Raw genomic sequence first — 12,678 nt, forward strand, 5'->3', positions numbered from 1 at the left:
TGCATGAAGCCCTTCATCTGGAATTATGCTCTTTGGGACCAATTTATTCCTGCAGAATTTCTCCAGCAGGCCCAGCAAGATGCAGAATCAAAATGGTCCATCAACAACTTGATCGGGAAAGTGAGGAGACTCCTACCTTCAAAAACTCCCACTCCAGTGCCCCCATTACAGCCAATCTTCCCAAGATTTACTAGAGAACTATATAAAAATAAGCTGCAACCATTATTAGTACATGATTGGAACTTCTCATCTAAGCAGGCCCTGTATGCGCCTCCAAACCATGGTTTGACAAGCGATTAATAATAGAAGCCAAGAAAGCTCTCACCTTGTCTTATCAGATGTACAAAAACAAGACTACAAATGGCAATAAAACAAGTCTTAAACATCTTATTACTCTCAAAAAAACAATTTAAGCAACATGATTGCTCATAAGAAGAGACAAGGCCTGCGAACTGTATTGGAACAGGCTCCACCACATTACTGCCCTGGCTCTCCTCTCGCATCGGGGAGTAGGCATTTTTCATCTTGCAGGAACCCGTGTTCGTGAGAAACTTCGCGCTGGCGACCCATTGTGGATCCCAGGAGAAATCGTAGCCATCACAGGACCCAGGTCATACCGGGTTAAAGCTGGAAGATGGCGGGTCTGGAGAGCGACATCTGTGGACCAATTTCGGGAGACGCATATATGGGGCACCCTTGTCAGCCGCGACTCGGGGCACAGACCGGTGAGAGTCCGCTGCAAAGCTTTCCACACAGCGACAGTGACTCCGATGACCTGCTAACGCCTCCAGCCGGACCAGAGAATCCAAATGATGACTGGGCAGGCGACCTAGCGTCCAACCCATCCGAGCCAGACGGGCGCGGAGGACACTCCCAGCGTCCAGCCCTACTGACCCCGGACCTACTCCACCGAGGGTGGTACTCGGGACTCATCATCGAGCCAACAGTCGCCAACGGACTCTGATCCACTGAACAGCACACCAGAGTTGCGCCGCTCTGGGCGTCAGCACAAGCCTCCCGTATACCTCAAGGACTATGCGTGTTCGCATCTGGGGAAGGGGTGTTATGTCCCTGGACCTTGAAGAAGTTCCCACCAAGGTCCGTTCGCTTCAAGTGGGCGGCTGCCCTCCTCATTGGAGCTGGTTTCCCCAGCAGCCTGCTATAAAAGCATGGGCTGCTGGGTCCAGCCTTGAGCTGTCTGGCTGCGGAGCCAGTCCCAGGCTGAGCAAGCACGTTCAGCCTTGTAAATAAACCTTGTTGCACTAAGCCCTGGTTCAGCCTCTTATTTCCCATACTTAATACTGAGAACACTACCATTATTGGTACTACTGGAAACCTGGAGACCTCTGAATTTGTGTGGCCAGTATAATTAAATCATATCAATTAGATGGGAGAGAGAAAGAAAATCTATTTTCTATCAGGGATAACAAAAAAAAATGTAGGAGATATAACATTGGGTCATTATGATTCAAGCCTGATGTAGGCTGACTCAATTTTTATAGATCAACCTGACTTGACCCTTCTATAAATGAATATGCATGTCAAAACTTAATCTTCCACAGAATTTCTTCTATTCCATGTTTGGTTTTGAATAAACAAAAACAAATAATTTAGCCTTGAAAAGAGTATACAAAAATAAAAATATAATCTATAAAATAAGGAGTATTTTCATTTCTACCAACTGAGAGCAGAGTCCATTCTTATTGCCCCATTAAAACATATGGCTATGTCCTCCTCAAGATGGACTCCATCCCGCTTTTAATAATTAATATTTATTTTCTGCCATTGTTTAGAAAAGCTGGAACTACTGCAGTATGGATGGAGCTGGAACAATATATTAGTAAACTCCACATGGACCATCCAAAAAGCCAGGGTCTTATACTAGGGGAAGACTTCAATGCTAGATTGGAACCAGATGATTACACACTATATATTAAATAACATGATTATCCATGGAGGTTCCCATACAAACCAGCTCCTCCTCACATGACTTTCTAAAGACAATAGAACAAATTTTACTGTCTTGCAAAGATGGCGAATAAACTCAAACCTTTTATATCCAATGGCTCTTGGGCTGGTGACTATCCAGAGAGATTACATTTATGGCAGGGTCCAAAACCAGCACCATTGATTATATCCTAACTTCTGTGGACTTAATACATTATGTAGAAAATTTTGAAGTCCCTCCTAATCTGAAAAATGATCATCTACTTTTGTGTGTATGCATGAAGCCCTTCATCTGGCAGATGCTCTTTGGGACCAATTTATTCCTGCAATTTCTCCAGCAGGCCCAACAAGATGCAGAATCAAATGGTCCTAACAACTTGATCGGAAAGTGAGGAGACTCCTACCTTCAAAAACTCCACTCAGTCTTTATTACAGCCAATCCTTCCCAAGATTTACTAGAACTATATAAAAAATAAGCTGCAACCATTATTAGTACATGATTGGAACTTCTCATCTAACGGGCCCTGTATGCGCCTCCAAACCATGGTTTGACAACGATTGTGTAGAAGCCAAGAAAGCTCTCACCTTGTCTTATCAGATGTACAAAAACAAGACTGGAAATGGCAATAAAACAAGTCTTAAACATCTTATTACTCTCAAAAAACAATTTAAGCAACCGATTGCTCATAAGAAGAGACAAGGCACAAGATCCTCCTGGTAACAGCTTATTGTGGCAACAAAGCAAAAGAACTGTTCTCTATTCTGGCATCTAATATCTAGTCACTCTGACAGAATTCATACCCCACTAGATGCCCATATACCTCCTACCATCTGGGAACTTCACTTTCGGAGACTATATGAAGAGCCCTCCAGTGAGAGTATAAAGTATACAATGAATGATTTACCTGAATGGCCCCCAGTTTCAGAATCCAAAATCAAATTGCTCATTGGTCAACTCAGGACTGGAAAGGCCCCAGGTGCTGACTTCATTACTGCTGAATTACTAAAGAACAATTTGGAGTGATGGATACCAGTTTTGGCAGCTCCACTGGCTATGTCCCAGAAGGTTGGGGATTGGCAATTGTTGTCCCAATTTTTAAAAAGGGAAAAAGATGGCTTTACCCCTCGCATTGGTCTATGGTAGTTGCTGTGACAGGTGTATTAGTAAGAGAGGCTCATGAGTGGGCAGCAGACATGTATAGCCATTGAGCAGCTGAGTTAGGAGATATTGGATGGTTTTTGGCGGCATTGTGAACATGTTTTGAAGATAGGACAACTGAGAAACAAGCAGAGTAGGATTTGCTGGCTATTAAACAAAAGGGCCGGATGTGCCAGGAGTATGTGGATGATTTTCGCCAAGTGGTTGGTAAACTTCCTACTCTGCTAGAAAGTTTATTAATCCACTTATGCAAGGAAGGACTAGACAATAAACTCAACCAGGCTTGTTTATATCGGAATTCGCTTACAATGTTAATAGAATGGTATAAAGTAGCTATTGAACTGGATGATGGACTACATCGATTGAATTCAAGGCCTGAAGGAGTTATACCACAGTGTAAGGTTGTGGGCTCGGTGACTAGGCTTTCAAAGAGACTGCCCCAAAGCCAAAGTGGCAGAAGGGCAATGAGGTTTTCCAATGCAATAGGCCTGGACACTGGGCGATAGACTGTCCCCTACCACTGCTGTTGGTACCTAGGGATCCACAGGTGGCTTCAACATTGCACAGAATTAAATCAGGAGGTCGAGGTTGGCAAGAGCATGAGAGAGCTAGAGGACTAGTGACCCAGTCACCAATCAGTCAGGATGTAGAAAAGACATCTATCGTACCATCTACCACCATGAAGGAATGTAAGATGGAGGACGAGGTGCCTGATGATCTGATAGTAAGTAGGCTCATCCGTCCTTTTATTATTCCTGTTGCTCTGTGGAATAGATGTGCTAATAAGGGGACATGGTTGGGAGCATCAATAGATTCAGGGTGTACATGGTGCTTAATAACTCAGGTGGTGGTGGACAAGTTCGATTACAGAAGATCTGATTGGGCACTCCTATCAAATTTGAACAGGTGGACAGATCTCTATTGGGTGGGGTTCCGACAACCCACCAAACAGAGTCTGTCAAACTGGTGATGGGAGAGCACTGGGAGTGGATATCTTTCATGGTGGTTTCCCACATGAGTGAATATGAAGATTTGGCAGATGTGTTCAAACAGAAAGGTACTGATTCTTTACCTCCTCATCGGAAAATGGATTGCTCTATAGAGATAGTACCGGGAGCAAAACTACTGAAACCGTGAATGTACTCAATGACTCTGAAAGAACTAGAGGAGATGAGGAAGTACATTAAAAAAAACTTTAAAAGGGGATTCATCACTCCGGGTAGATCTCACATGGCTGCTCCAGTATTATTTCATGAAAAAAAAAAGATGGACAGCTATGTTTATGTGTTGATTATGGAGGTCTAAACACCATTTGTGTAGAGCCCTTGTAGCCCCTACCATTAATCAAAGATTTATTAGCTAAGCTGGCGAAAGGACAGATTTTCACTGAGCTCAATTTAAGGGAGGCTTATTACCGAGTAAGGATTCGTCCAGGTGACAAGTGGAAAACAATGTTCAATTGTCCACTCAGCAGTTATTACTACAATGTAATGCTGTTTGGCTTGCAAAGAGCCCCAGCAGTATTCATGCAATTGATAAATGCATGAATGACCATTCTTCATGACCATTTGTACAAGAGTGTATTAGTTTATTTAGATGACATTTTAATATACTCCAACACAGAGGAGGAACATATTCAATTAGTGAGGCAGGTACTCAAGGAATTGTTAGAGGCCCAACTTTACGTAAAATTGTCTAAATGTGAATTTGACACCAAACAACTAGACTACTTGCTATCGTATTTCTGACTATCGTGGCTATCATCTTTCTGAACATGGGATAGAAATGGACCCCAAGAAGGTGGAGACTGTGTTGCAATGGCAAGCCCCATCCACACGGAAACAACTACAAAGTTTCTTGGGGTTTGCCAATTTTTACAGACAATTTATACCACAATTTTCCAATATTCCCCTCCCATTGACTGACCTATTGCAAACTAAACCTATGGGGAGTGAGAAGCCAAAACCGGGTAGTATATTACCATGGGCAGTACAATGTCAGACAGCTTTTGATAATTTAAAGAGTCTATTTGCTCAGGAACTGGCCTTAAAACATTCGGCTAGCAACTTACCATTTGTTATTCAGGCAGACTCCAGTGATGTAGCGGTGGGAGCTGTTTTGTTACAAAAAAACTTGGAAGGAATATTACAACCGTGTGCCTATACCTCTCGGAAATTTAGTTCCGCTGAGCATAATTGGGCAATTTGGAAGAAAGAAGCATTTGCTGTTCAGTGGACATTACTTACATGGAGATGTTTTTTTCTGGTTTTTGGAGTTGTTATTGGTACATATAGTTGGATGACTCTTTTGACTTCAAGTAAAAATATGTTGTAATGGTCTTCAACAGTATTGCAACCAGTGAATAGAAATTGCCAATCAAGGGATGAGAGATCATTGTCTATAAGATCATAGTTGCCTTTTTTGAAGTTATAATTGGAGATCACATCGTTGTGTTGATTTTTGTGTGGACGTGTGTTGAGACAAACGTCAATCATGCTGTGGTCACTGTTGGAAAAGGGTTCTTTAATTTGTATTCCATAAATTGAATTGCAGAAGGCAAGATCGAGGCAGTTGTTAAGTCTAGTATTGTTGGTTACTAGTTGTTCCAGTCCCAGGTTTGTTACAGCATTGTAGAAGGTTGCATGTATGGGTTCAGTTTTACATTTGTTTAGGGTCCAGTTAATGTGAGGTAGATTGAAGTCATCAAGAAAGATAAAAGTGTGTGGGCAGGATGTTGCCCATGTTAGTAGTGAATTGAGCTTGTTTACATGTTCGATGTCATAATCAGGGTCTCTGTAACATAGTAAGAACCAAAATGTGATATTTAAGGACAGTTCACAGGCGATGGTCTCAGGAACAGCAAGCTCTTGGGTAACTTGGATGTTTTTTAGATGTAAGGACTTTTTATACAAAATAGCAACACTACATCCTCTACAGATTTCACGATCTCATCGATAAACATGATAGTCTCTTACTGTGGTAATGGATTACATTCCAGAGTTCTGAAGGAACTAGCAGATGTTATCTCAGAACCATTGTACCTTTCTTTCAAAAATCCTGGAGTATCGGGGAAGCACCTGAGGACTGCAAAAGAGCTGATGTGGTTCCCATCTTCAAGAAAGGGAAAAAAACAGGCCCAGGAAACTACAGACTGATCAGTCTAACATCATTACCTGAGAATATAATAAAACAATAGATCTGTGAACAACTAGAAGCAAATAGTTATAACTAATAGCCAATATGAGTTTGTTAAAAACAGATCATGTCAAATCAATCTTATTTCATTTTTTGATAAAGTCACTAAATTAGTAGAGCAGCAAAATGCTGTGCACATAGTATACTTAGATTTCAGTAAGGCATTTGACAAAGTAGACCACAACCTACTGCTTGGTAAGCTAGAAAAATGTGGAATAATAGATGACACCACCACATGGGCTTGTAGCTGGCTGAGAAACCATATTCAATGAGTAGTCCTTAATGGTAGTCTATCCACATGGAGAGAAATAAGTAGTGGGGTACCACAAGGCTCAATTGTAGGCCCAGTACTCTTCAATGTCTTCATAAATGACTTAGATCAGGAAATAGAAGGGAAATCATCAAATTTGCAGATGGCACTGCAAATTGGCAGGAATTGCCAACACACCAGAAGACAAGCTCAGGATCCAAAAAGATCTTGACAAATTTGAACAATGGGTCCTATGCAACAAAATGAATTTTAATGTGGTGAAAAGCAAAGTTCTACATTTAGGCAGGAAAAAAAAAATCAAAATTATAAGTACAGATTAGGTGAGACCTGGCTCAAAAACAGTAACTCTATGAGAGGGACCTTGAAGTACTAGTGGATGATCACTTGAATATGAGTCAGCAGTGTGCAACAGCAGTCAAAAAGGTTAATACAATCCTGGGTTGTATAAACAAAGGCATCAAATCAAGATCATATGAAGTATTAGTACCGCTTTATAAAACACTACTAAGACCACACCTGAACTACTGAAACCATTTTTGGTCACCCTTCTTTCATTCACCACCACAGTCTAATCAAACCCTGTCTGGTACCTAGACTTTCTATTTGTTTTTGTTGAGAGGGGGTTGTTAAATTTACAGGCATAATTTTAACTTTTGGGCACAATGACTTATTTGACAACTATAGTGAATCCTTCAAGATACTCAACCACAGGCTCCTGTTTTAAGGGAAATTTCTCAGAATTTTATTTGTTTAACTAATGCCAATTTCACAAGATGGGAATTTGCCAGCTCTGATTAAAACTGAAAATTAGTATGATATTTATTTAATCTCTTTCCAAGTCATATTTTATGGCAGTAAATTAGTGGGTTATTTCCCTTCTGCCTTTGCCAATATCTACAGAAAAACAAAACAAAGCCAAAGTCTTTCTAGACATTTCCAGTGCTGATGAACTACTGCTTCATAACAAGATTTTGCAGTCTAGACTTATGAAGAAATGGACACACTTCCAGTTTCCTGCTAAGATGAACTAGTGCATAACCTTAAATGCACCACAGAGATCGTATTTAGAGAAACAATGTGCTTTATTTATTTTTTAATTTCTTTTACATTACTAGAACAGATAGTATCAGTGTTTATTTTGAATACTTTGAGCTAGATCCAGACTTAGTCATGCTTAGGGTAGATTCTAGTAAAATTAATAGGATTTAAAGAATCCTTAAAATCAGTGAGTCTACTCTAAGTCCAGACTTAGCCCATTGTTTCTTCAAAAGTTATTTGTTTTATTTTACTAAACACACTCGTGGCCAAAGCAACAATTGTTGAGTTTGTGATTAACAGCAGTGTATTTTCAGCTGTTCCCCGAGATTGATGAAATAATTGAGATTTTAAAAAATGGAAGAGGAAAAAATTGATATATTTGACTGAGTTCTAATATCATGCCAAAGTGACTGGGCTAATTTGCTTTTAACTTAAAGAATTGAGTATAATTAGTCATTTATTTTGTAATCTATAGTTCATGGTTTAGCATTATGGATAGCACTATATCTTGAAATCAGATTGTGGTTATGAAAGCCATGATTTTGTGTGAATCTAGTCACTAATTTCACTTAGAAAAAAAGTGCAAGTATCTTAGTGATATGGTCAACACATGAACCCAGCAAAGATTGAAGGTTATGGACAAGTGCAATATTTTGGCTTTTTGCAGGAAAAAAAGTTTTTTAAATAGTCAAGATTTTTTTAAAAATAGAATCAGACAGCAAGTAATGGGAATAATTCTGTCTCCAGAATCCCTGGTTAGATTGCTAGTGGCAGATGGACAATGTCTGACATGATAAGACACAGGCTCTTATTTTCACCTATCCTGTCTATCCTGAAAAGCTTTCAGTTTTCTATTCAGTTATCAACTGAATAGAAGCAAGCAGCATTAGAATGCTGACAAAAAGTAGGCATTCAACAATATCTACTCCGAGGGACACAACTTTGGAAAATATGCTTCTTAAAGAATGTAATCATATGTTGTTTTTTAAAATGTTATTTTGGAAAGGGAAATAGTATTTACTACTATGTTGAAATCCAAAATACCACCATATGACCCCATCCATTACATTTAAAGAAATATATCTGTAAGTACAGTACCAATTATTTGAAAGAAAAAAATATTTGGGAAGAAGAAAGAAGTGAGAATGGCATCCTAGAAGCTGGCTATGTGTAAGATTTTTCATTCTCATTATCTTTTTAATTTTTATCACTTTATCCATATAATTTCTCCAAGAACTTTTTCATTAACAATTCCCCACCTCTACCTCACCACTGGCTGTATTTGTAGTTGAGTAGAGGTAGCATCACCAATGACTGTACCTCTAATGATCCTTCTGTTAAAATACTGAAGTTTACAGGTGATACAACAGTCATTGGTCTCATTCAAGATGGTGATGAATCTATATAATGAGGGGAAGTTGAGCAGTTAGCACTGTGGTGCAAACAAAACAGTCTGGAGCTGAAAATGCTTAAAACTATAGAGATAAGAGTGCATTTTAGGATGAACCCTCCTACTCAAACACTTTTTATTATATTTGACAGCACAGTACCAGTTTAGATGCTACTCATAATCATATAATGATAATCAGCAAGACACCTGCAAGTTTTGGAGTTCTATAATTTCCCAGATTTGAAATGATATCTATACTTAGAAATGTTTAAAAAGCCATATGAAAAAACGTTTTTCCTATGTCAACTTAGAAAGTTCAGACTGTCCCAGAAGCAGAGTACTGTACAGAGGAATTACTGAATCTGTCATTTGTACTTTGATAACTGTCTGGTTTAGTATGGCAATTAACAGGACATGCACAGACTCCAATGGACTGTAGAAATACAATTGCAACCAGCCTGCCTTTCATAGAAGACCTGTATATTGCGCAAATCAGAAGGCTGAGAAAATATTTACAGACCCCTCACATCCTGGACATAAACTATTTCAACTCCTCTCCTCAGGATGTCATTATCATATAGGGCCTTGCATGCCAAAAATAACTCCTCAGAATTTGTTATTATCCTAACTGGGGCTTCATAAATCCAAAAAAAAAAAGTCATCAAGAACTCCTCCATTATGGACAAAGAAGAAAATAACAAATGTGGCAACGTTGTTATTCCACATATTGCAGGAATATTTGAAAAGCTCAGGAGGATTTTCAGCTAACACAACCACTTCACAAGCACATAGCCCAACATAGGAAATCAAATCCTTCAGTATAAGATTCAATAGTTCATATGCATTTGTAAGACGAATGTCATTCTGTGGAAGACAGCAAAGTCCACATGTTGGATAGAAGGAGTCATTGGTTTGAAAGAAAGGTAAAAAAATCCACCTATATTAGAACTGAACAGCCCTCTCTCAACAAGGGGGAGGGGGATAAGACATCGCTTATCTCCAGTCTACAGCACAGCTCTTTCAGCAGTTCCAAGAAGATTCCACAACTAACTGCACTTTGATTCAGGTGACCCTGAAGGCACAGATAAATCCCAAGTGGCCTCAACAGCTCTCAGAGATAGTGTTAACAACCAGATGACTGCAAAGAAATACAATCTTTCCACCCCACCCACACCATACTGTAAGAACTTATTTTTCCACCCTCCCTCATTCCAGTCTTAACTATCAATACCTATCCTTCCATCCCCCCACCTCAGAACTTATGAAGCTTCTTGGATGAAAAGTGAAATGTTTTCTTCTTCTCTAAGAAAAAAAACACTCCACTTTGCCTTTTCAAAAAGCACCTTTGAGACAGATGTGGTATTCAGCCAGTTCAGACTGGTTATGGCCTACTGGTAGTGGAAATTTTGAGTAGTTTGGAGAACTGGCAAATAGCACCTCTGGCTGGCCCCACCCCTGACCATTTGCCCACTTGCTTGCTGCTCACCATGCCCACCTGCTCGCTGATTGCTCCACCCAACCACTCGCCCTGCCCTGCCCAGTTACTCTTCATCTCGCCTCCCCAGCATAGCACACTGTGTGGCTCCTTGCTTGCATTGACCACACAGTCTCTGTGGCTTGCCTGCCTTCCTATGCAGTGCCTGCAGCCCAACAGAGCAGCTCTGATCTGCCTGCCTGGGTAAGTAAGCCTGTGTATTTCAGCCTAGTTAGCTATGCCCTCCACCATCCCCGCCTGCCTTCCCTATTCCCTTCCATATGGCCTTTGGCCCCATCATGCTTCCCTGCCTTCCCCACAACCTTCCCAGTGGACCCTGTGACCAGGCCCACTTGCCTGTCTTCCCTACTCCCTTCCATGTGGCCTGTGGCTCTGCCATGCTTCCCTGCCTTCCCTGTGGCCTTCCCCATGGCCAGGTCTGCTTGCCTGCCTTCCCTACTCTCTTCCAGGTGGCCCACAGCCCCACCATGCTTACCTGCCTTCTTTGCAGGGAAGTGAAGCAGCTGGGCTGTGGCTGCCTTTCATTGAGGCACATGGAGCAAGATGGAGCTTCTTTCCCCCCTTCTCTTCTTCTCTTTGTGGGCAGAAGAGTCTTCCCCACCCACCACCACCCAGAGATGCCCTCGCTCTCCCCAAATTCCCCAAGCATTTCTTTGCCTACCTGATGTCCAACTCTATCACATTTCTTGCCATAGTGTGCAGGGAAAGGAAAGTTTGTGTGGGCTAAAAAAAAAAGTTCAATCAATCAACCCCAACTTCTCATGAAAGAAAAAGATCTCATTGTCAGGTTCATGTAGTTGGAATTGATTGAGTGAATTTTTTTTTTTTAGCTCCACACAAACTTTCCTTTCCTTGCACACGATGGCAAGAAACACAATAAAGATGAACATCAGATAGGCAAAGAAATGCTTGGGTGGTGGTGGGTGGTGGTGGGTGGGGAAAGCTCTGTAGTGTGGCCCAGGGCATGATTGCATGTCAAACCGGCAATGGAGAGGCCAGCGCGATGTAAGGAGGAATAAGACAGCCTGATTGTGCCATGCCCCCTCCTTCCGGCAAATGCAGCCAGCTGTGCATGGACTTTCTGTTAAGTCTGGGCGGTGGGTCCCAAGGAGAGACGAGACTCAAAATAGCGACAACAGCTCTTTATTAGGAAACCAGATACTGAGACAAGACTCCCAGCCGAGGCAGCTCCTTTTATAGAGCTGGCTGCAGCTAGGCAGCCTATGACATGCATTTGAGCTTGCTGCGCTTGGTTTTACCCAATCGCAGCAGCCGAATAAGAACCAATCAGAACGCTTAGTTTTGTCCAATCAGGGCCCAGCTTTTCTGGACCAATAGGAATGCAGGCCTACAAGCCTGCTAGTATGGAACACCCCTCCCCTCTTGGTTCCGTCCAAGGGGCGGGGTAATGTAATCACGCAAGTAGGCGGGTCTTCGTACCTGCCTACTAGACTTGTGCAGTTCACAGTGTCTCTGTTCACCATCGGGTTCGGACAGGCTCTGCGTCGCTCTCAAGCTGCAAGATGGAACTGCCTGGAATGGTGAGCCGGTCCTCTGGCGGCGACTCCCGCCTGGTGATTCTGGGTCGGTTGAGTCATTTGCTCTGCTGCTCCCGCCTAGGCTGTCTGGGCTGGTGGAGCTTGTCCGGCCGCTGCTTCCAGGCAAAGTGCCCGTCTGCCACGACTGGTAAGTATTGTTGGTTTTTATTTAATGTCTGTGGGAGGTGTTCTACTTGTACAGATGTTCGTTCATTTTCTGAACTTGAGGTTCCCCCCCCCTCTGATTTCTTGGTTAGAGTCTATGAGTGGGGAAGCGGCCAGCCTGGATCTTAGCTGGTCAATATGACGTTTCCATGACCTCCCATTGGTGGTCTTGAGCCGGTAGGAGTGGGGGCCTGTGACTTGGGTGATTTTTGCAGGGATCCAAAGTGGGCCCCCTGTAAAGTTTTTGGCAAATACAGTGTCTCCTACCTTGAAGCTTGCTGCTTGCTGCTGGAACCAAGGGGTTTTTCTGGAGTGTAAGCAGGGTGCAGGTGGTCTAGAGGTGACCCGAGTCTACTGCCCATTAATAGCTCTGCTGGGCTCTTGTTGGTGGTGGTATTTGGTGTGATATGTTGTAGAAGAAGCATCTTGGTGATCTTCTCGTGGATGTTGCCATGTTCCATTTTGTGCAGTTTTTTTTGT

This window comes from Pseudonaja textilis, chromosome Z (genome assembly GCF_049901715.1).
Source record: "Pseudonaja textilis isolate UNSWEBS1 chromosome Z, rPseTex1.2, whole genome shotgun sequence".
In the NCBI taxonomy this organism is placed as follows: Eukaryota; Metazoa; Chordata; class Lepidosauria; order Squamata; family Elapidae; genus Pseudonaja; species Pseudonaja textilis.